At 38.4% G+C, this 24,378-nt stretch overlaps 1 protein-coding gene and 2 non-coding genes across 6 annotated transcripts in view; 2 read left to right on the top strand and 1 right to left on the bottom strand.

The window, feature by feature from the left end:
- LOC124170324 (aminopeptidase N-like) overlaps positions 1-24,378 on the top strand; it is a 299,534-nt gene that overhangs the window by 796 nt on the left and 274,360 nt on the right. For 2 of the 4 annotated variants that reach the window (XM_046549058.1, XM_046549038.1), the window contains exon 1: positions 9,714-10,115. The exons of the other annotated variants lie outside the window; for them this stretch is intronic. The gene's annotated coding sequence lies outside the window, so the exon portion shown is untranslated. Of the gene's footprint in view, positions 1-9,713; positions 10,116-24,378 lie in introns of those variants that run through there. 4 annotated transcript variants of the gene reach the window in all.
- Trnay-gua lies at positions 1,750-1,840 on the top strand. The gene is given in 2 exon segments: positions 1,750-1,786; positions 1,805-1,840. It is a non-coding gene; the product is annotated as a tRNA-Tyr (tRNA).
- On the bottom strand, positions 8,433-8,523 carry Trnay-gua. Its single transcript is given in 2 exon segments — positions 8,433-8,468; positions 8,487-8,523. It is a non-coding gene; the product is annotated as a tRNA-Tyr (tRNA).

The raw sequence follows: 24,378 nt of genomic DNA, 5'->3' as shown, positions 1-24,378 counted from the left end.
TTCTCGATGTCTTCATCGTGTCCTCGGGCAGCGTGTCTTGCGACTGCCGATTTGTTAGTATAACATCTATTAACCTGACTTCGTGGCGTCAGGCTCAACTGTTGAAAACGTAGCGAATACTGGGGTAATGACGGCCGCCTAAGGGAAAATGAGTATAAAGTTTCCTTTGTTTGAAATCTGATACGCAATCGTGTGGAATCGCTTACGTATAGTATATTTTACCTATTGCAGACCTCAATGGAACCCTAATTAACCTTAGGTATTGATGAAATTGAAAATATGGCAAAATCACCTTTGACCGGTATTACACCTCCCCTGGGGTAATGACAGTCGGTAATGTCATGTTCTACTTATTGGTTATAAAGTAAGAAATATGAGGATTTTCGATGAAATAAGCACGTTAGACTGAAATATTTATGTTTATTATAATAAATAATTCCGCATTTAAGAAATTAAAAAGAAGTAAATGGAAGTATGGACACAACATGAAGTAAATGATTAAAAAAAATATCTTTACATGATAAAAAAGTCTGAAAATTTTAAGGGCACTGCCAATATGCTTATTGTTGATGAGCTTTTAGAAGATTAAGTTAATTTTACATTCCGGAGCATGTCACATAAATAATACCCCTCAGAAGTGTTCCATCTAGAGCATTCTTGATGTGCCCATTATGCATAAGTAGCGCACCGATACCACATTCCTCCATCTTTTCCGGCGCCTTCGCAGTAGAAAGAGGTACCAATTTCCGTTAGTACTAATGGGGTAATGCTGGTCAGTTGCCAAAGCGACTGCCATTACCCCAACTGCATGTTTTCATTCAACGGCTAAAAAAATAAATATCAGCGCTTAAAAACATAATAAAACGCTGCGTGAAAGAACAATAGGGCTTACTTTTTTATTGCGAGATCAGTCTTTACCGATGAAAAGTAAACGGTAAGAGGTGATAGTGGAATAAACTATTGTCTTTCTTGTAAGGCGAAACGCCAAAATAGTCTTTCTTACACACTAGGCAATTTAAGATTGGCAAGACAGCCAGCAGTCCAGAAGTATATCCATAAAATGTCGTGAGTTGACAGCACCAATCAGTTTGACTCTGCGTTGTCCGCTTTACGAGAAATGATAGTGAGCGCCATTACCCCAGTCTCCCCTGCGTATGACGAAAATGAAATAAAGAGCTCGAAGATCAAGGACCTGAAAATATAGCTTTTAGCACGATATGATACTTATGATTAAGTATTAACTTAATCATTATTGTTTTCCCTCATCAATTGTGTCCCTCACAGCTTTACGTCTACAATTCGATAACCCCGAAGACAAAAATAAGGTTTTGCTCTTCCACTAAAATACACACCGTTATTGCTAAATTTGTTTAATTATAAGAATTTCATTAATAATGCTGAAATTTGATACTTTTTACTATTTCTGTAGATAGTGTTACACATCAGTACTACGCCTTTACAACTAGACATTGGGAATGGATCTATTGTGATTGCAGTGGACATGGTGCACCATAGTGTCCTTATAAAATAAAGGAAATGCATTCAAATCGCCGATGATTTTTCTCAAAAATTTGGAATTCTATCATATCAGAGGAGCATCCAACAAGTTTGAGAGGCCGGAGCGTGTCTCCCGGCTTGCGGCTGCCACTGAGGTGGGTGGGGCGGAAAGTGAAAGCGAAATTTGGCACTTTTTAAAACTGTGCCGCTTTATACGTTCCACGCTTTTTAATATCCATTCATGGAACATAGCCTTCGGTAGCTCAGTTGGTAGAGCGGTGGACTGTAGAAGGAAAGACATTCAGATATCCATAGGTCGCTGGTTCAAATTCGGCCCGAAGGAATTTTTTTTCGCCTCACCAAAGACCATTCTATAAAATCAGTTTGATGTTTTCATTTTTAGACACCTTGGTAACATACAAAAATTAGAAGATTAATCGATAACTACGAGCCAATAATTGGAATATTTATCCATATCATTATCAGTCGCTGTCTGTGATTTACTAACACAACTACAGAATATTTCTTATATTTTAGAAGCTTCTGTCATGCGGGCCCGTTCCATTTCTTCCGGACGACATTTTTCCGTGATGTTCGACAGAATTCGTAAAAATCACCGCGTCACAAACAGCGCATAAGTATTAATTTATGCTCGACAAATTATTTTAAGTAGAAAATGCTATCAGAGGTATCAGATGTTACCAATACTCGTGGGGCATTATGCAAATAATTGAAAAGGCACTCAATGTTTTTATATCCATGCTGATATCACGTACTTTCGAAGTCGCGCAAAAATTTTCACCCCAAGAAGATTTTCGAAACATTTACTTACTATACAGCCGAGGCTTAAAAAAGGCTCAGCTTCACCATGCTTTCTCAATATTTCCATATCGCAGCGCATTGAAATGCGACTGCAATGAGTATGGTGTACATGTGTATTACTGCACAAATAAGTTGTCGCTGTTGAAAAAGTATAAAGTTAATTACATGAGCTCTAAAAAAACACACTCTGGTTCCCAACTCACTTCTACCTCTCATACTATAGACGCCAAGGAATAGTCATCCAAATTTTAATTCTTTGAGTGCCAATATTGTGTTATACAAAGCGTAGTAAAAATTGCTAAATATTTAAGGATCACGGATAATTCTATTCAAAATCGTGGAAATTAATTGCCATCGATTATCATAGCAACAGAGCAGTTACTCAACGAGATGCAATTCTTCAAAACTCCAGTGTACCGTGACTTAACACTGGAAAATAATTTCATGCTGTTATAGTAAAACTGGTAGAGAATCATCAAAGAGAGGTGCTTTCATTCTAGCCTGTCATCTTCAAGGTATTCACCCAATTTGTTGTCACATATCTCAACTTTCTTAGCGGTTAACATGGGTTCCAGTAAAGCTAAAGGCCACTATTCACGGTAAGTGATCATGCGCATGACGGTTCATTCGCGAATTTTTCCGTTATACATGGCGAATGATTTCAGTCGCATTATCATTCACCTTGTATATCGGACTTGAGAAATTATTTCATTTGGATCCCATACCCATCGAGTTAATGGCACTATGTAAGCACAATTCAGATAGTATCCTCAAGCAATCGAGCACGCATTAGGACGATCTCAAGCAAACGCGCCATTTGCAGGTAAACAACATCATGAAAGGATAAGACGGCAAGAGAAATATTGCCATTTGATGGAGAGACCACTCCAGATGGAGGCAGAGTAGACAAAAATCGGTGCCCATTGGTTGAACACCTAGCAATGAAGTTTTGAATACTTCTCCCTCTCCAAGTCTTGAGGTAACCGTCCACCTGCCTCTACCAAAATATAATCCGATACCGAAATGTAATGTGAAACCAATCTTGAAAAAAACGTTGAGGCTCTCCAGTCCTCCCGGAAATGTAGCCCAATACGGAAAAGTAATCTGATAGGTTTTTCGAAGGGAAAATTTTCTCCATTCCATCCATAAATGCCTCTGCGAATGTAAACTAATACAGAATGAAATCTGATACGATTTATAAAGGGAAAATTGAGCTCCATCCTAATGACTTGCCCCTCCGCAAACGTAACCCAATACGGAAAGGTAATCTGATAAAATTATCAAGTGATAATGTCAGCGGAATGGGGACGAGGAGGAACCGCGATTTTAAGCTCAGACATCACCTTTCAACAAGTTTCATCACTGAAATTTAATTAACGCTAAGGCCCAGCGCACACGGTGTGACGGTTTTACAACTACCGTTGCAAACCAGTTGCGCGCGTAGCTGTTTTGTGACCTCGACAATGTTGAGTGGGGAGGCGCACACGACGCGACTGGTTTTTGACGATCTCAAATCAGTCTGAAACCAGTCACATGCAACTGTGGGCCCGCGGTTGCAGTTGCGTTGCAGACTTCAGTTGCACGAGACCACGTGGTGTTTTGGTGGTATTTTGACGGCCATATAGTGCCGATCTCAAAATGAATGATCAAGAACTCAACATGAAGCTCGTTGGAGCAGTAGAGAGGCATGAAGTCCTGAACAAGTACAAACTATTTAACGTCTTTCGTATTGATAATAGTTCACAGCGTCTTCTTCGCCTGACTCACTGATAGTAAGCGCTAACGGCCAAGGCAAGGGCTAAAAAACAACACGTACCGCACTAAATAAATACTGCACTGATTGCGCAATGGACGAAACTGATTTACAACCAGCCCTTTGTCATTACACCCGTGTGCGGACAGAAGTTTTGTTCCAGTTGCAAACTGATTGCAGACGCAATAGATTCCCAACTGTGGTCTCAAAATAGTCGCTCCGTGTACGCTGGGCCTAATGCACACCAGTGGCGTAACTATGGGGGGATGAGGGGGATAGATCCCCCCCAAAGCCTCAGAGAAATAAAAAAATATTTAAAACTATTGTCTAGTTTTGACATATAATAACTGCATCTGCTCAAAGCTAAATTTTAAATGCCAAAATGATGTATAATGTATTTCCTGGCATGTCATTTTTCAAAAATTGTCACGGATACCCCGTTTTTCGAGGAGGGAGGGTCGCACCGCAGGCCCTCTCACCCCTCCCTCCCAAGCATATTCCTAGTTACGCCACTGATGCACACATTAATGTAAGGACGGAAGAAAGAAAAGCTTATTTTGCTTAAGGGATGCTCAATGGGTTATTATCTAAAGTTAATCTAAAAAGAGAAGCTCCGTGGATTGTCTTGCGAACCATGAGCCAACTCGCCAGTTGCCAAAATTGCCAAGCACTTCTGCTCGGAGCGGAACGAAGGTTGGGGCGGTGCAGTAGCTGGAGCCGCACGGGGCTGCGCTTTGGCTTCCCATTCACGTTTCTTATAGTGGGAACCATCACAGTTGACTATGTCATACACGGAGCCTAGTGTCAAGTTTCCTTCATTCCCTCCGCTCTGTAGGTCACGGATGTGAACCCCTTCGAAGCCCGGAGCGGAACAGTTTAGACTCGGTATCCTACGCTGCGGTTCTATTTCCAGCATATTACACATATGCCGATGGTAAAAATACCAGTGTGTGCAAAATAGTGTAGTTTTTATATCAGTAAATCGTTCTTGAGGAAAACTTTTTACGTTTTTGGCCCAAGCGGAGGCTTCGTTGTGAAGAATTTTCGTAATTAGAGAGGTTCGTCACAGGAGGTTTTTTTTCGTGCATGCCCATTGGAAGGCTCTAAGACCGGCTCAACTACTTCGAAATGGGGAGGTTTCGTAAAATTTTCGTTAAATTGGGTTCGTTATAGAGAGGTTTTACTATATATCCACACAATTCAGGGTCTTCGGTGTTATTCATTAGGCATCAAAAATTGATTTCAAAGCGTATGACATTCGTATCAATATGTATCATTGCAAATAACGAGTAGCTATTCTTTAAACATGAAGGTTAAAGTAAATGTTGAAATAATTCAGCTTACCACTGAATTTTTGTCTTTGTGTGAATATTTTTTTTCACTCATCAAATTTTTATTTCATTGTTATTGTTGACGTGGTCAAATAAATTTGTAACTACTGAAAATCATAAAACCGCCAATTAGTGCCCTTTTCGTTTGCTTTATTGCAAATCTTCACTACTGATGTAATCTATTCTCGGGAATAGACAAGCGTCCTTGAAAACGATCGAGGACGGATCCAGGATATTTTTCTTGGGGGAGGGAGGGCATACAATAGTTACATAGTACCATTAGAGAAATAATTGCGTAACATATCGAGGATTTTTTTCTTGGAGGGCCAACGGTCTTCTTATATCTGAGATAAAAACAACGTGAAACAATAACTTAATTTAAATTCGAAATATTATTTTAATGTTAAAGTTATTAATACATAAATATTAATAAGTTGCATAAATAATTACGACAATTTTCGAGACCATTTCCCACTTTGGCGATGCTTTTTTCTTTCGAGCGCTGACTAGCGAATAACCATTGACCGGCTAATCTGTCTTCTTGAGTTGTCCTCAAGGCTTGTATTGATGCTCTGTAACACAAAAAATAAAACGAACATAATGATAATCGTATTATTAGAAATCTTGTCCATTTTTAAGCGTCTTGGGAGGAGGGCACGTGCCCCCGTTCCTTCCCCATTAATACGCCGATTAAAGCGATGATAACGTATCCTCTCGTATGAGCGAGACAAATGCAGAAGAATCACTCAAAGGTGGCGTTGATTCCGCTCCTTGACCTTTACAATGACTGAATTCTCTCGTGTGAACACTCGTTCTCACTTGGGATAATTAATATGAATCCGAATGTTGTTAACATCTATTTCTGAAGCCTTAAAAATAAATTACTGATAGCTAACCGTGTTGTATTCTCTAAATGATAACATTGGATTGCGGTGGTTTTAACTCTGTTATCACGTCCATTTAATGCATTCATTAGTTATAGTAGGTACCATTAGAGAAATTATTGTGAAACAATACTTATCGATATTTGCTATGGTCAACAAAGGTTGATGTGAGCTAGTGGAATAGTCGTATTTATCTTATATTGCTAATAAATATTCCGAGCACCAATTATTGCTCTACAAGGAAAAATCATTTGGAGAGAAATAAATCTCATTAAATATATTGAAATAGATTCCTAATATAAGACACGGTCCCCGGCGTTACTTTGTGGAACTGCTTCATCATAAAATAAAAATGCAGGATGATAGCATGATATGCAGAAGCCCGGGTCGTACTATCTAAAATAAAGTGTGGAATAGAACAAAGTATTTTTATTTTATTTTAAGAATACCCAAATAAAAGAAATACCTCCGAGCCTGAGATGAATCACCGACCCATTGATTTCTTACTCTTGTTGCCTTCTGTAGTCCACCACTGATCTACCGAGGGAACTGTGAAAACTAAAGTCACTTTGTTTCCTTATGATGAGTGCGCGGATCTGATGAATGCTTATCGCACAAATTGGACTTATGTTTCAGTGAAACAACTTGTGCTAGCCTGGTATGGAACGTACTCGGGTGTTTTTATTACAAAATATACATTATATCTCGAATGATATAAATTCAAAGAAAATTCACGATGACATAAGGAGGTTTTGCGGCACAGAGAGTACCTAGAAGTGGAAGATCGAGTAAACTATTTTTACCGTTTTTGTTTCGCATAAAAATTGTATATTATAAATTATAAATGTCAACGAATAGTAAATGGACGATCTTCGAGAGATCTCTGTGAGTCGAAGCGCGTCGCACGCATTAAATTATTGTGGAAAAGTGCAACTACCTTTCATTTCAATATGTTGAACTTTATCACGCCCGAATCAGTTGAAATATTTAGCCATTTGGCTTTTTAGTACACAATTCGGCTGAAGCAAAATAACTCGAAAATTCAAATCTGTACCTTTCGTAAAAAATCTTGTTTTTACTTTATATTGTGAAGAATTAAGCCAATTTTCGGTACAGTTGCATTTTTATCTTAAAAAGATTAGCGATCAAAGATTACTTCCTTGGATTGAAAAGCAAAAGTACGTGGCTCCCAGAGTGTGGATTTCAAGGATTATGTTAAGAACTTAATACTTTTTCCCTTTAATCACATAGCGGCATCTGATTTGTGTAGTAATACAGATGTGCACCATATCCTTTGCATTCACCATCTATGCTTATGTAAGGAAATGATTTAGTTGGAAATCGCTGAGAAAGGCGGTGTGCGTCACGGGCTTGGATTGTTGAGGAACTGCAGGTATGGTGAAGCTGCGCCTCTGCTATATTATCAGTAAAAGCTTTTAAGATCTTCATGGAGCAAATATTTTTGTACAACTAAGAATGCGTGTGGAAAAGTATGAAATATCAGCATGAATATAAGTGGCAAAGAGCACCCTGGAGGTGCATTTTCAATTATTTCCATCATCCCCTTCTAGTATTGGTAAACTCTGATACTATTTAAAGGCCGTTTTACACGGTACACGGAATTGCGCAACCTGACGTACGTGCGAAGGCGCAATAAAAATTACGTCGTGTAAAGCGGTGAATTGCTAGAACACATGCGAGAATGCGTGGATGCGAGACGGCAAAATAGCCCCTGTTCTAATTTCGTTCATGCATTCGCGCAATTCCATGCCATTTTAGAAATTAATGCAGCTCTAACCTGCGCAATTCCGTGCCCCGTGTAAAACGGCCTTAATACTTACAATTATTCTATCAAGCATTAACTAATCTTTTTGCGCTGTTTGTGACGCGGTGATTTTAAGGAGGTTCGTGGCATAGTACGAACAAATATCGTCCGGAAGAAATGGAACGGCGCGGCGTGACGGCAATAGGAGAAATCTTATATAAGTAGTTGTAAATTAAAAAACGACGGCTAATGATGATTTGGATTACTCTTCTAATTGTTGGATTGTAGTTTTTAACCTTCAAATTTTAAGTGTAGCATTAAGATGCCTAAAAATTAAACGATTAAAGATTTTATATGGTTTAAGTACGGCGAAAAAAATTTCCTTCGGGCCGGATTTGAACCAGCGACCTATGGATATCTGATTGTCTTTCCTTCTACAGTCCACCGCTCTACCAACTGAGCTACCGAAGGCGATGTTGTGATTGAGATTAACAGGCTGCGTAGTTGGTAAAAACCGGCACAGTTTTAAAGAGTGCCAAATTTCACTTTCACTTTTTGTCCCACCCATCTCAGTGGCAGCCTCAGGCCGCGAGACACGTTCCAGCCTCTCACACATGTTGGATACTCCTTTAATACGACGCAAGTGTGATGTTTTGAGGAAATCAATCGGCGATTTAAACGAATTTTCCTTTTTTTATAAATACTATGGTGCATGGTAATTTCTATTGTAATCATAAATTCCAGGAAGGCCGACTTACAAAAAATATTGGGGGGTCCCAAACTGGGGATCTTACCCCGGGAAATTGTATAAGTAATGAGTTTTAAGTTTTTTAAGCATTTCAGAAGAGTCATATGATCAACATTAGAACCCTAATTACTCGAATCTCAATATCTGGATACTCCGGGGAAAATCGAAAAGCCTGACACATTTTTTCCTCACACCCATAACGAATTTTTGAGGGGGCTCGGGCCCCCTCAGGCCCCATGTAGTCGGCGCCACTGGTCCATTCTCTATGCCTAAGTACGTAGTACTGATCCGTATCGCTACGCAAATAAAAAACTAAAGTTTGCTAAAAGCTATATTTTTCCGGTTCTTAATTTTCCAGCTCATTCTTTGTCTTTCTTTTTTAATTTTATGTCGATTAAAAAGATATATTTAACGTACGCTAAAATTCACTGTTTTTTATTTCTCACGTGGATTTCCTGAGCTTCAACTGCAATTTTCTACAATAGGGTATAGTAACAATCACCATAAAGATTTATTTATCATTCTTTACTTCCACTGCCACCATAAAACTTCATTCCATATGATCTATCATTTCCTGGTCAAATACTTCCTGCCTGTACTGACCTCATCTACAAGCATATGAATCTTGATGTTCGGTGTCTTCGAATAAATACTACTTGTGCAAGTAGGTAAATAGCAAATCTTAGGTCCTATTGGTTCTAAGGAATGCATGACGTTGTATGATGCATTGAAATTGGCCAAGGGCATACGCCGTTACTTACGTAGTCGAAACGGTTTCGCTGTTCACACGTCTGCGTTGCCGAAGGTCATGCCATTGCTCTGTGGAAATATTTGTTTGTGGGTCGAATACGAATTGCTCTGGTGCTACGCCGGGGATATGCCGTATTAAAAGACTTTCTTATCCTCAGTTGTGCTTCGGTCGTGTTAGCTGTCGGACCATTGAAGTACGGCTTCGTTTGTTTCTTACAGTGCAATGCAAGTGAAGTGGGGAGTTCCTAGTTTAGTAGATATTTAAATGCTACCCTGGAAGCCGCCTCAATAGGTATGTGGTAACATCAGTCTGTACAAGAATAAAAAAATTGTGCGCGCGGTGATTGGTGAACTGTTTCGTGAACTTCATCTGCTCTTCTCAGTGTCGGTGTCAGGTGTTCAACATTCTCTGTGTGCTTGGGTTCATGTCGAGTGAATTCAACAGTGTAGAACTTTCTGCGGATGGCCGTTATTGTGTTCCTTTTGGCCGATATAGCTGAAAACCACCGCTGTTCAACGTCGAATTTCGTGGTGCCATTTATGAATGCTGAAATCGGACCTGCTAGTGAGTATTTGCTTACAAACTTATTGTTTGGCTTTGCAATTCTTGACACTCCTGGTCAACCTTGGAAAATTATTTTTAAGTGTGCCGTCCTAGCGAAAGTATACAGAATACCTCAGTTTTCAATTGCAGGAATGAAAGTGTAATTCAGAAAGTAGTCACGGGTGGATGGGTGTAGCCGACCGGCTTGTGTTCACAAAATCATTGCCAAATTTGATGTTTGTTTTTTGTATTGAGTGACTTTTGATGCCCCCAGCTTTTGGCTGCAGTGAGGGACGGAGGTGGTCCCTTCTTCAGAGTCGCTGCATGGCCAATGTTCCGCGAGGAGTCGACATGTCCTCGGAATTCCATTTATACGCTCATTGCACTAGTGTTGGCCATTCTGCTCGCCATGTGCTCATTTTCTCCTCCGTTCCTTTCTCTTACCCCTCCCATATTATTGCTATCCCGTATTCTTCTCATCTAGATAGCAAAAGCTTTTGCGAAGACTGTAGTTCTTTGTATTTTATACATTTTTCAGTTGTCAGCGGACAGCATATTACCCCTACACCTTCCACGCAGTGGGGTTGTTGATAATTTGTTTATATGATGTTTTGTAACTATGCATGTGTTTAATTTCGTCTCTCTATCCTTCCTTGCGCTTTCAATGAAATATCTGTGAGCCTTTTCGGGGACTATTTTTATATTTTTATGTGATTTTTCATCTCTCCATTTACAAAGCTCCCTACGTGGTCCCTCATTTTTCCTACGCTCACAAAGAGTCTTCGCGAGAGTGAAGTCCGCAATGTAAAGGTCGATTTTTTTTTTGAAACTATTCAGGTAATGTGGAAAAAAAGTGTCTCAGCTTTCTTCTTCTAGGCCTAGGTTCGAGAGATAAATCCAAAATAAGTTAATATCAATCTCAGTAGATATCGCCATAGCTAAACATAGTTGAGGAGCGTGGACTTTTGCCACGGGCGCCCTGTGCTCGTATCCTTGTAAAGTCTTTTTTTTCTTTCACGTAGTTTTTAGGAATCACTGTTACATCCCAACCCTATTCATTTAGGTCAGTTATATGAGTATTTTTCCAAATTTCAGTGCCTGCGGAAGAAAGCCGTGATAATTTTTCTACATTTCCTGTATAGTCCTGAGAAGTTTCCTGATACAAATCCCGAACATCACTATCGCGATGTCTCCTAGTCAGTACCGGCCTTTTTATTCAGGAATTTTGCCAAGAACTCATCCTCTGTCGGCATTACTATGTACTCATTTTCACATTTTGAAATAACATATGTGCTAACGATCTGAGTGCACATAAGGCAAGCAACAAGGGATTTGTTTTTGCATCGAAGGAGATTACGGTGAATCGATATATTTTGTTGGACCTAATACTTCTGGAGAGATATTATATCCTTTCTGCCATCTAATGTCAGCATTTAATTAGTTTCATAATTAATTTTTATCTTCTCTTAGGGTATCGTGCGTATGATGGCTCAATTATAAAACTGGGATAATGGTATCTAATTAAAAATTCGTTGGGACTACCAAATATAGATGTTTCGGTGTCGAAAGGTTGATTTCTTGCCGAAATAATAAGAAACAGATTGGAGCGGAAGAAATTTTATGTGAGATGATCGAATATAAGAGGGCTGCGTTTGAAGGGTGGAAATTGGAGTTGGTGTGAATGGCACAAGAGTTGGGAAGATTGATATGCATTCCATGGAGCGAGAGGGAAAATGTTTAATCAACACAAGGAGAGGGCAGCTTTGACTTCGACCAAATTGAAACAAAATAATTGTCGTTTACCTTCACATAGTATCTTGACAAGTCTATTTCTATTACTGAAGTTATCATATCCATTCATTAAGTACTTTCACGTTTAGAAAAATTAAGTAGTTTGGACCGATTCGCTTTTCAGCTCAACTTCTGTACCTGCTACACAGGAATGATAAATGTATGGAAAATAATTTTTAGCATACATGATTTTCAAGCCAATGGTGTAGTTTCCGAGACGAGTTATCTCAAAGTATATTATTATAAATATGAAAAAGAAATGTTCTTACAAAAAATATATTTATCGACAACACCTAAAAATTAAAACCCAACAACAACACTTCAAATTCAAGGGTAAACACGCTCATCAAAAAACTTTTTATATAGGACTTAGGTTTTTGCCAGCGGTCTAAGACCATTGTTGCTGATTCCTCTCCCTCATCTTCACTTCTGCATCGCTCCACGGACTTCTAGCAAGGGATAAATAAATGACGTCGTATAAAAGAGAACTTAGTTTTTATAACTTCCTTCAGTTCCAATATTTCTTCCTTTCAAAGTAAAAATTCATCAATAATGGGCGTTTAAAATGGAGCTATCGCCCCTCGAGCGCGGAAAACCGCGCCTTTTTTCATAACATGCCAGATAAAAAACTTCTCACGCAGTGATGAATTGCAAATAATATTAATAAACCTCAGAAATAAATTGATAGTACTAAATAAACGGATATGAAAACTTGAGTAACAGATGTAGAAGGAGAGCACTGATAGATTTGTGAAGATATAATTGGAAGAAAAAGTAGGTATCTAGTTTATCCAATTGCAATCGATGTACTAGTTTACGAGATAGGTTTTTCAAGTGGTCGTCTATACCTGTCGTCAAGCTTGAAAGTCACGATCGCAACATTGTTGACCAAAACCATCTCTATTGATGATCTCAATAAATAAAAAGCAAGCGTACACTGAAATGTGTCCACCCCCGTTGTCCCCCGCTTTCTTCCCTCCTCCCCCCCCCCCCCGTTGTTGTCCCCCCACTGTTTTCCCAGTGGACCCCCCCCCCCCCCCCCGAGGCGTATTCCGCTTCTCTGCTCGGACCCACCCCCTCGCTCCCTCCCTCCGCTCTGCACAGCCTCCTCGTGTCGCCCACCACCACCGTGCTCGTAACGAAACAGCAGCTGGTCGTATCCATTCTTCCTATCCTCCCCGTTCCTCCTCCCGAAAGCTCCTCAAATAGCATACAGCCCCTCTCCTTTCCCCTCCACCACCCGCTGTTCGGCCCACCCCCTGTGCTCTTTCTTTCCCCCCAAACTTCACATGCTACCTCCTCCTCTTCTCGGTGTGTAATCTTTCCCCATTTTTCTCCGAGACGTCCCAGCTTTGTACCGTAAGTAGGATTGAAACGATACCCGCTACTTAACTGCGATGTTACCGATTGTGGGCTCGGAAATGGGACGAACACGTCGGATCGATTTATATATCATGAAAACGCTTATGTGCCCACTCGCGACAAGCGATTACTTTTCAAGTGATTATGGTTTGATTAATTTAGGAAGATAGTATACATTTTAACCGTAACCATTATTATGGACCGCGTTAACAGAATATATATAATTGAACTGATCAACGGAATTGACGTATGGAGTTAAAAAACTGTCCCTGAAACATATGGAGTTGGAATCTATGTAAATGTATACTCCCTAAAACGAATGCCGTGAAAGTGGCTTGAAGTTGATTTTGTTTTTTCATTTTGAATTTAAAGAATTCAGTTTTCAGTTTTGTATCATGCTAGTATTTTCATTTTGAATTTAAAGAACTCTTAAAAAATTCCCTATTTTTGCCCTTAATTACATGTTCAGGTTTTTCGTGCATGTGAAGTGGAAGAGACTGTCCTTTGTCAGCCTTCGATGAGAAAGTTTGATGAGTAATGGTCCATCAGGCGAGTAATAGCCTTCTCAACACAACCACTTTGTTGAAGCCTTTAGGGTGCTAAATATAAGGAACAACAGTGATGCTTATTTGAAAATGACGAAATTCCACAATGTGACGGCCTGAAGTCGCTTGGATTGATTGCAAGGTTATACTGATATAAATTTAAAGCATTGTCTGAACAAATGACAAATTACGCAGTCACGTGCACTAGTGCGAAGTCAGTTACTCACCAAGCATGAAATTTATCGTGAAAAAATTTCGTATTTTAAAATTTTTGTAATGAATTTTTGAATTAGTTTTTTTTGTGATAAATCTCATCCGCTGATGGCTAGAAAACGTCATCGTCGTATGACGCTGATGACGTCGGGGAAAAAGTTAGCTAATTTAATTAATAGACTTTGTACCCAGTCACCGGTATTGCTGCTGACACGCACCAAGCACGAAATTTACAGTGAAAAAAATTTCGTATGCATAAAATTTGCGTATGATTCTAATATTTAAGTACATTTGCGTATGATGAGACGTGATTTGAGTATTTTTCTCTCGACACATCCGAAGTGTTCAGCATCTCGGTCACCTCGTGCTCGCCTTAATATCCTTGGCAAATTTTCCTGCGCCTCCTTTTTGCGCTTTCCCTTTAAAACCCTTTCCTTAAAACGTTGTCTCGGATCGGAAAGAGGAAGAAATCCCCCATCGGAGGAGGGGACGGCGACGTTCGTCGTACGCGGCTTATTCGCTCGCGCTCTTCTCTTGTCTTTTCCTCCTTCTTCCCGCCCTCGCTATTTATTTTCCCGGCATTTCTCGATTTCCTGGCGTCCTATTGGCCGTCGTGATGAAACGACCAAAGGACGATGCGTTCCCAGACGTTGACTTCGTTTTCCGCCTCGACGATTCCAACGTTCGGACCAACAGCTAGCGTGGTGCCCATTCCATTTTTATTATTGTTTTTCCATAATAGGTAACGACAGAGCCTGGTCGGGGATTTCGCAGGAAATGCCGCTTCGAATTTATTTTTTCGGCTAGCTTACCCGGACACTGCAGAATATATTTGCAGTTTTTTTGCAGCACTCTTTTGTTAGGTGCATTGTTGCGAATTTGGATCGACATAATTCAACGCTGCCAGTGTATGAGATGCCCAATGGGGAACGAAATTTTGGAGAATCTAAGTCTGTGAAAATATAATTGACATGAATTTTAAAGAAAAAGCTTACAATAAAATTTACGGTGTCATCTTGAAATTTTTAGAGCAGACGTATGTTGACTCTGGCCTAAATTGTAAATTTTAAATCTTACCGCAACATTTTCTCAAAGGAAAATATTTATGATACGGGTACATGTTGACAAGGATTTTTTCTATTATATTTCAAAATGAGTTATAAACGGGTAATATGCGAATAGAATCGATCGTGTGCAAGTGTAGAGCTATGCGTCGTTTTCACGTGAAAAAAATCGTAGTTTCTCATTCTTTTCTTGTACACGTGAAAATATTCTGCGCATCGTAACTGCTACGACCTTCCACAATACCTATCTCTAGGTGTTACCAATTCTTCCATGGTCGCGTAATTGTAATTTAATGTTTACAGTAAAAAATTAAATAACAATCTTTCATATGTAAATATGACGCATTAAACTTAACGTTACTTGACGCACAAGCTGACCCGGTAAACCATGTTCGGACCAACCAGCCAGTTATTAATACAATAATTTTGGAGCACATTTGTCAATGTTGTCTGAATACTGTGTTGCTTGTGTTAGTAGAAAATCGAGAACATGAATCAGAATAATTTCAAAATACAATTACGTGCTAAAGACATTATTAATTAAGTAAATATTTTTTATTTTACAATAAATTTTATTTTTTACTTTTTTGCTATAAGCATTTATTTTTATTTTTTTGTTTCAATTTTTTCTGCAATCACTAATTTTGTCATTTTTTTATTAAATTTTAATTGCTCTTTTTTTCTTTTTTCGCACAATATTACAAAAATAAATATGAATCAATTTATCACTCATAAACTAGAGGAAGGGAAGACATAGCAAATACTCATAGAAGAGTAACATGATGCGGGAGTAAGTATGTTGTTGGAATTGTTGGATTTGAAGACACATTTTCGGCCATGTACTGTTTGTCATACCACTTATCCATGGTCTTCATAGGTACACCGAGAGTTCCACTCGAGTGAATTCGATTGCCTTGACGTTCTTCCATGGATCATCATTGGACTTAGCAAGCATTTGAGGAGCATAAATGCTATTGAATTATGGGCAAGCAAAAGACAACGAGCTTTGTTGTGCTATTGAGCTAGAATTAGGATTCATTTCGACACTGATGTTTTGGACAATTGTTTATTCCCCCCAGGGAGTTCGTTAGACCATAGAAAGTGAATTTAGCACTCAATAGGATGATATCCTTAAAAAGACAAATGTTCCTTTATGGGATTTTTTTATCAGATACATACATACTTTCTGTAAAAAAGGCCTACTAGTAGTAAGTGAAAACATATGGTAGAATATCTGAACGGATAAAAATAACATGGCAAAAAATGGCATGCTTAGCATTTATACCTCATAGTAGCTAGGGATATTTGATTACGTATCGGAGATTCAAACCGTATCTAAGAATTAGTTTTTAGGTGCATTTATATAAATCGTAAATCAGCAGGTGATAATTTTCACTGACTCCTTGTAAGTTATGCTCTATTAATACCTTCTAATCCATACTCTGCTTCGTTTTTATGCAACACCGTAGTAACACGCGCTTGCGCATACCTACTTGCAATTGGCATGTTCGCGCACCTAACAGGGGTCCCTTCATGAACCACGATTCCACGAAGATCAGCACAAAGATCATGTGCCAAAAAATTGTGCGTAAAAAGAGGCGAAGAGATTTTATGACTGTAGATTGAAGTGGAAATTGCGTCAAAACTACTTCGGTTGATGAATTCCATTGAGCGTCAATGGAGATGTTTAAATATCACTCCTCGTTGAACATTCCCGCTTTCTATAAATTTGCGCTAATTGTAAGCTTTTATTCATGCCGTTATATTCAAAACGAAGTGGCTTTTCACTATGGCTTGGATATGCGTTCGCGATTTATTAGTCACTAATTAGCGAGTCTAATTCAATTATTTTTGGTCAGGTGCCTCCCTCAGTTCGTGGTGGTGTCTCTGTTTATTTTACGCAACCAGTCGGAGCGTCCGTTGCCATGGACGAAAAACAAACACGGCGGTCTTTCCTCGGTGCGAAACGGGGAGAAGAGATCCCTCCTCATTACCGTGCGTTGCTTTTTCAGGTGGAACTTGAGATGGAGGGACGCCCCCACCTCCTCTGCCCCCCGCCCCATTTGCAGGCCGGATTCAATTCAGCCGTGCGACCCTCTACCGATGGGTTAATCCTCTGCAAGTTGGCAAGGTGTGCTTTATTGCGGATGAGCTCAATTACGCGTAAAGCATTGTTCGTAGCCGTCGTGTAATAATTCAGCGAGGACGAATCGTCCCCGGATATGGGGGTCGTGTCACGATCTCTATTTTAAATTACGGCTTCTGCTCTGCATCGCATTTCCAAGCATTACCAAGCACCTGGATTTATTCTGTGTTGAAATTCTACTGTGTTCCTCTGTCTTCTTGAGTAACCCAAGGGAAAATATTTTTTGAATTTGCTATATCGTTAGCCTGGTTTTAGTAAAGGTCACATTCAGGTCGAGTGTTCTTCGTATCAATAATTCCGTACCTTGGATACACGGTAATAATTGTAAGTAGGAATAATACTCTTCGGAATCTACTTTTTAGAAAGATACCATTTTAGTGACTTCAGGGAAGGCTTCAATTAGAATGACTCATTTTCACTCGCGTACAATTTATTCAGATATGCAAATAATCTTAGGTAAGAATTATTAATGATGGGAAAACATGACTTATAAAATTATTTTCATGTACAAATTTTACTTTAAATTCCTGCTTCTTTATTAAAAATTTGTATGAACATAATTATCCTGCCAAGTTAATATAAGTTATTGCTATTTAAATCAAGTTTACTATTTCACTAACGTTTTTACTGCATTGAAATAGGTTGTTACAAACTTTTGTGGTGAATGCAATGCTTCCGCCAACAACCTCTTTCTGTCATTCACACACTTTGACTGCTTTTTTATACCAATTAGAAATAGCGTATCCATTACCTTTTTGAGGGTTTTTGAGGGTTTTGAAATGTTTTACATTTTTTTAGCTGTGCACTTGACTCTCATTATTTTTTCCATTTATTTGGTGGAAAAATTCTATACCATTGTAGATATTAGAACACAAATGAGTAATTTCAGGCGTTAAAAATAATTTTCCCCATTTTTGTGCATTTTTGTAATTAGTGATTGATTATCGCTTTATTCCTAAAGAGGCAAGGAAAGACCAGAAATATAGAATTTTCTTTATTTAAAACACAGTCACTTATATGTTAATATATATGCATTTTTACATAGTCTTACTTCTTTGCATATTATTATTAAATTTTGTTGGCAATGTCATCCAGATATATCAAACACGAAACATTTTATCGAACAAAATTCGTATGAAATCATAATATATATTAATTATAGAGCTAAAATGACCAGAAGCATGACATTAAAATACATATAAGCATATTAAAACGTAGACATCTTGAATATAAACAATAAAATATCTCCAGTTACTAATGATGTCAGTGTTAACTAATCGTAAGTGCAAACTCTGCATAGTATTAAAAAAATAACAAATTTGCCTATGACTAGGAGAACATTATGGAGTGAATTTCGTTATTTTCCACGTAGGAAAAATGTTTTCACTTTTTGTCAGGTACGACGCTGCAACGTGTCTGTGTGTTTTTCGTATTCCCGCGTCGTTCATTTGTTTCATTTCTTGCTCGGAAGTGGGGGGTAAGGAAGGAGAGGCCGCCGGATGGTGGATGTCCCTGCAGCGCATCTCTGCCTGTCTCCACTAAATCCTAATTGCCGGCCGCGGCCGCGTCGCTGTTACACTCCGCCCCGAGGCATTTACGGCTGACCCGGTTGCAGTCGTAGCCGTTGGCGGATTATGAGTTACAAGCTCGTAATCCACTTGAACCCCGCAAAAGCAATCGTTTTAATCCAGCGGAGATTTACGTTCGGGTGAATCGTTTCTCCCCGGGAAAATGCACGCCCAGAAGGAAAATAACTCACCGCGTAGCGGCTACTACGAGGAATTGTCTAGCGCAGCAAATCGATTCGCCGCCGCGAGTCCGAGCGAAGCGCGCTCGCGAATAACGTCCAACTTATAGCTCGACGAATGTGTATCAGGAATAAGTTATAATTGATGGACCCATTTGTCTTCCCTAGCGCTTGTCCACAATCGTAGATCTCATTGTCATGGTGAATACGTTATAGAGATAGAATTATACGATTATACCAATCAAAGGGGTTGAGCATAAAATCAAAAAGTGTTTGTCATTTTCACAAAATTTCAAAATCTATTCATGAAATAGTTTTGCGTCACCTAAGTGGTAAAAAATAAGGCTTTTTATTCTGTTTTCTACAAGTTCTGAAAATCTGACAATTCACACCTTGTTTTTTTTTGGCGGTGCTTGTCCAAGAAAATGAAAGATGGAAATTACTCATTAAGCATTCATATCGTTTGACAGAAACTTGTATCTTTTTTGTTATTCCATAAAAACAAGAAAACTGTTACCGATTATCTTCACAATGGAATTAAATAAGGAAGTAATTAGAGAAATCAAATACCCAATGGCTTGACGATTTTATTTGAGGAATTAGTGGTAATTGATGGACTGCTTGCCTACCTCCGCGTTGTTCCACCTTCGCATATTTCATTAGCGTCGTGATTACATTTAGAAGGGAGAAATATCGGATTATGCCAATTAAGCGTTTCGGTCCTAGAAGTCTTCGTGGTTTCCATGAAAATTTAAATGTATGCTTTTATAATTGTAATATATCGACTGACGGTCAATAAAAAGTATTTCTATGCTATAGTTTCTGGAAATTACATTTGAAAAACGACATTTTCTTTAAAAAATGCAAACCAGTTCCATCATTATTTTAATATTATCGTAAGAAACTGACGCACACTAGAAATGGACACTTCTCTTTCACGCCAGATGGTGGAAAAAAGGGCAATACACTAACATTTAAAATAAAAATTGAAAGAAACTCAGTTAATTGTCTCTCTATCATTTCGATGGGCGTAATTTTCCCTATATTTCTCAAGATGGGAGAAAAATTGAAGTTGGGGAAACGAGAGTTCGTGGAGCATGCACTGTAATGGCATGATGTAATCGTTATTCCAGAAGAATCACGATCAAAGCATACATTTTGCTAGCCACTGGGCTACGTTTCGATTTATTGAAATATATTTAAAATTTAATAAAATGAATACCGTATTCGAAGTACATCACGGTTTTTACTTGAAAAAGGCATTAAATGTGATTCTTATAGCTGAAAAAAGTTTTGGCCAAGAAATTTAAGGAATAGAGTAATCACATTTTATTTTACCTGATTTCCTTGTTTAAACACGGAGGACGTCAAATGTGATGGCAAAACTGTTATTTAATTACTTACGCAATAGGTTTTGGTTTTGAATCGCGCAGTACTGGACACACCTCGCAGAAGTCGGGAATAAAATCTTCGGAATCGATTTTTAGGTTGACATAAGGTACCGTCAACGGGTAAGAGAATCTGTTTGTTAACCAAACAAGAGTCAGTTTAAGAATGAATAATTTATGCCTGGGACGGATGAAAATCCGGACTGTTCCTTGATAAGTTACCACATATTCTCCTCCCCGCAGATGAGGCCTCAGTCGGTAAACCAATTTCAATGGTTTTAGTTCCTGTTAAAATTGGCTATTAATCGTGATTTTATTCTACAACATTTTATCGAAGTCAGTTAGGAGCTCACCTTAATGAATTATAACGTTTGTGCTGGCAGAGTTGTTTTATCGCCCTTAAGAGTGAAATTGTGTTTTTACCATTAAATTATAAATAGTATTCGTGAGTTTGCCTCGCTATTGGACACACCTGTTAAGTAAGAAACAGAGTGCAACGTAAAATCGAATAGATTACTCTATCTACAACGTAGGCACAGATTTTTTGAACTCGTCAACACGGATATCACGGGCGTACCAAGCGGAGGGCGGGGGAGGGCAACCGCGAAGCCCTAGAAGCGAAAATAAATTTCGTTCAAAACGAAAGTTTTGAACAAATTTTACTTTTGAAGAAAAATGATATTAGTATAAGACATGGACTTAAATAAAAATAATTATTTTTAAAGCAAATAATTATAAAAATTTATAAATTGCTGTCATAATTTCCTTAAAATTTTGGTTCCATTAACCTTTTATGTGCAAAAAAGTTACAACCTGAACGACCACAGTTAGTTTTGCCTCCCTCCCCGCCCCCAGTTTTGATTCTGGGTGTACCCATGAAGGATATAGAAAGATAGAGCAATGAAGATGTTCAATCACACAGGTTATATCTTTGATTTGGTTAGGTTGTATCGCGGACCAATCCAGATTAACTCAAAATAGTGTGAAGTTCATAAATTCATGGTATGAGGGCTAGTTAATTTCTCTGGGCCATTTTGTAGTTCGGGTATGTTTGAATGGTGTCTCCTAGGATTTTAATTCGCAGACAAGTGTTCTACCGCTCTACATGTCGAGGGAGTTTTGCTAAAACCAAAGAACTAAAAGGGGAATATTTTTCGAAAGTAAGAGTAAGAAACTATTCCATCATTACGCCATGCTTTTGTATGGAAGATATGACTTATTCACAAGACTTCATATCCAGTCACTTAGGAACCTCAAATATTGCCACATTATTGAAACTATGGATGTGAATTATATAATACAATGAAGATATTGAAATATTCTTTTTTCAACTCTCGAAGTAAAATATTTCCCTGCCGAAGTTTTATTTAGTTGAATGTGTTTATCATATACGAGTTTAATAATTTGATGTATTTGAAAAAAACATTGACCTTTTTTCAAAGACTTTCTTTTTTCTGGGAGATAATTTATATAAGTGTGTCAGAGGGTTGTGAATGTTGGTTATAAAAGGAGACAAATGATATATTGCTCGGGATGCCAGAATGATGAAGGGTGCAAATGAGGTTATTCGCTGTGTTGCAGGAAAACAAGGGATTGTACACTCGTAATGGCAAGTCCGCATCAATTGGAAACTCGATAGATTTCAACATCAGGCACGTCGTATTCCAGAAAAATAACGAGGTGACATTTTAATTAATGTCGACAAGGCATGCGTCGATTGCGATAAAAATTAATTTGGGATCCAAATAACCAGTTTTTTTTCCCATATATGGTGATGTTAATGTTATGTTAATCCGAGTTATGTTAAGAGTGATTTATTTGCTTATTCCATGGCCGTGGATTTTGTAATAAAGGCTTAAGATTGAAGAAGCTGAAGATCATAGGCAGTAGATATTCTTAAGAGAGTCACTAGGAATGGCTAACCTGATTATTGGCCTTAGGAATTAGGCCTGTCATGATACGAGTAGGGATGAGGTGATATTGTAAATTAACAGTACCTGAAGACAGAAAATTTCTTCAGTTAAACTCTGTTCGTCATAATTTAGAAATATGTTCATACTTTCTAAATAATAACCTTTCAAAAATTATAGATCTGATTGATCTAATCATTTTTATGGCAAGGGAACTTCCAACTTGATGGCAAGGGAAAGTCCAAACTTGTTACATGCTGTTCGAAAGTGTATTATGAACTGGAGGAGGATATGGATATGTGAGATTGAAGTAGCTGAAAAATCAGAGGCAGTATGGAGTAGATAGGTATTCAAATTCCTTTTTAAGAGAGTCACTGGAAATGGCTAACGTGATTATTCGCCTGGAATGAGGTCTGCACAAGAAGTTACCATAAGAAACGAGGCCTTTGTATGAATTCTTTGGGAAAAAACACGAGCGGCACCTCTAAGATCTTTTTATAAATTATCTCGTGCGATGGAGATTTTAAAAAGGCTTGTTTAGTCCTTGACCCGATGGCTCCTCTAGATTTAAAAAAATTTTATTCTGCCCGGGGCGAATCCTTAGTCTTTCCCGCTTCCCACGAAAAGAAAAATCACGCTAAAATGTGCATGAAAGTCACTGAGACAAAAGGAAACGGCTTTGTGAGTCGCGGAAAAAAAGATCTAGTCTCTAGCATTACGAATCATCGTTTTTATTTATTTTTGGTGCTGCGACCAAAATAGTGAGAAAGATCTTTATTTCTCCTTTTTCCTCGTTACTGAAAACCTCGCCCTAGGAAAACTTGAACCCCAGTAATGCATTTCTGACTGCAGAGTTAACTGCAGCTCTGGCAGGGGTAATTTAATGCGCTGGATTTGATCTTAGATCCAAAACGCTCGTAACCCGAGGAGCCCCAGGACTTTGGAGTCTCCCGAAGTTCTATTCCTGGCGAGTTATCTCTTACCGATTTACGGTTTGAGAAATTACACCGCTCATGGATCTACCTGAACGACCCTTTCCTCTTTCTTTTAAATTCTGTCACGCTAGCTTTAGTCCACTTAGAAAGTTGCTGTAAATATTTTTTTAATGATCCCACAGTATTTTGGACAAATTTTGGAGATATCATATCTGTAGATCTAATGAATGATTTAAAAGTTAATTTTAGGTTGGATCCATATAAGATGTAATGTTTTAATTTTTTTCATTAAACTTCATAGAAACTTCAGTCAAACAAAACGTCCGACTTACAAAAAAATATTGTAAGGGCCCAAACCGGGGATCATGCCACAGGAAATTTTTCAAGTAGTGAGTTTTAAGTTTTTAAGCATTTTAGAAGAGTCATATGATCAACATTAGAACCCCGATAACTCGGATCTCGAGATCTGGAAACTCCGGGGAAAATTGACGAGTCTGACACATTTTTTTCCTCACACCCATAATGAATTTTTGAGGGGGCTCGGGCCCCCTCAGGTCCCATGGAGTTGGCGTCACTGAGTGGAACAGAGATGATTTTTACGGTAATCCAAATCGTTGCTCATTTGCTGTTCGTATCATCTGATGCTAGAATATTTAGATTCGAACTCAGTCAGATTTCGGAGGAAGGAATAATAAGGAAGGACTCTCGGTTAGGTGTTTTTGAAGCCATGTGGTATGTTTAATTATGTTGAAATTGTGATAGTACTATTACCGAATGGAAATCTTATAAATAAATAAGTTTTAATTCTTACGCAGCAGTTATGCCGCGCCCAGACGTGCCCAAACAAGTCATGGCTAAATCAAAGAACTAGTTGGTGAATTCGCATCATCTAGGTGAATTTCTACACTCAATGAATAAATTTGGGTTTATTTATTATTTAAAGTAAATTACGTATGAACAAAACTGTAATATAGCATCTAATTTAATAAAATAAATGTGTTATGTAATACAAAAATGTGTACGGAGTTCATAAGCCTTTCAATTAATTTTACCATGAACACGATCTCCCTCAAAGTAAACTCTCGAACAATTGAATGTATAAGACACATGTCTGTATTTTGAATGCATCACCCGATAAATTCTTTGCAAATATAAGATTTTTATACAGCATATCAAATCTCCT

Source organism: Ischnura elegans, chromosome 1 (genome assembly GCF_921293095.1).
Source record: "Ischnura elegans chromosome 1, ioIscEleg1.1, whole genome shotgun sequence".
NCBI classification, from domain to species: domain Eukaryota; kingdom Metazoa; phylum Arthropoda; class Insecta; order Odonata; family Coenagrionidae; genus Ischnura; species Ischnura elegans.
Note: the sequence above shows the minus strand (reverse complement) of the source record. Positions and strands in the feature narration are given on the sequence as shown.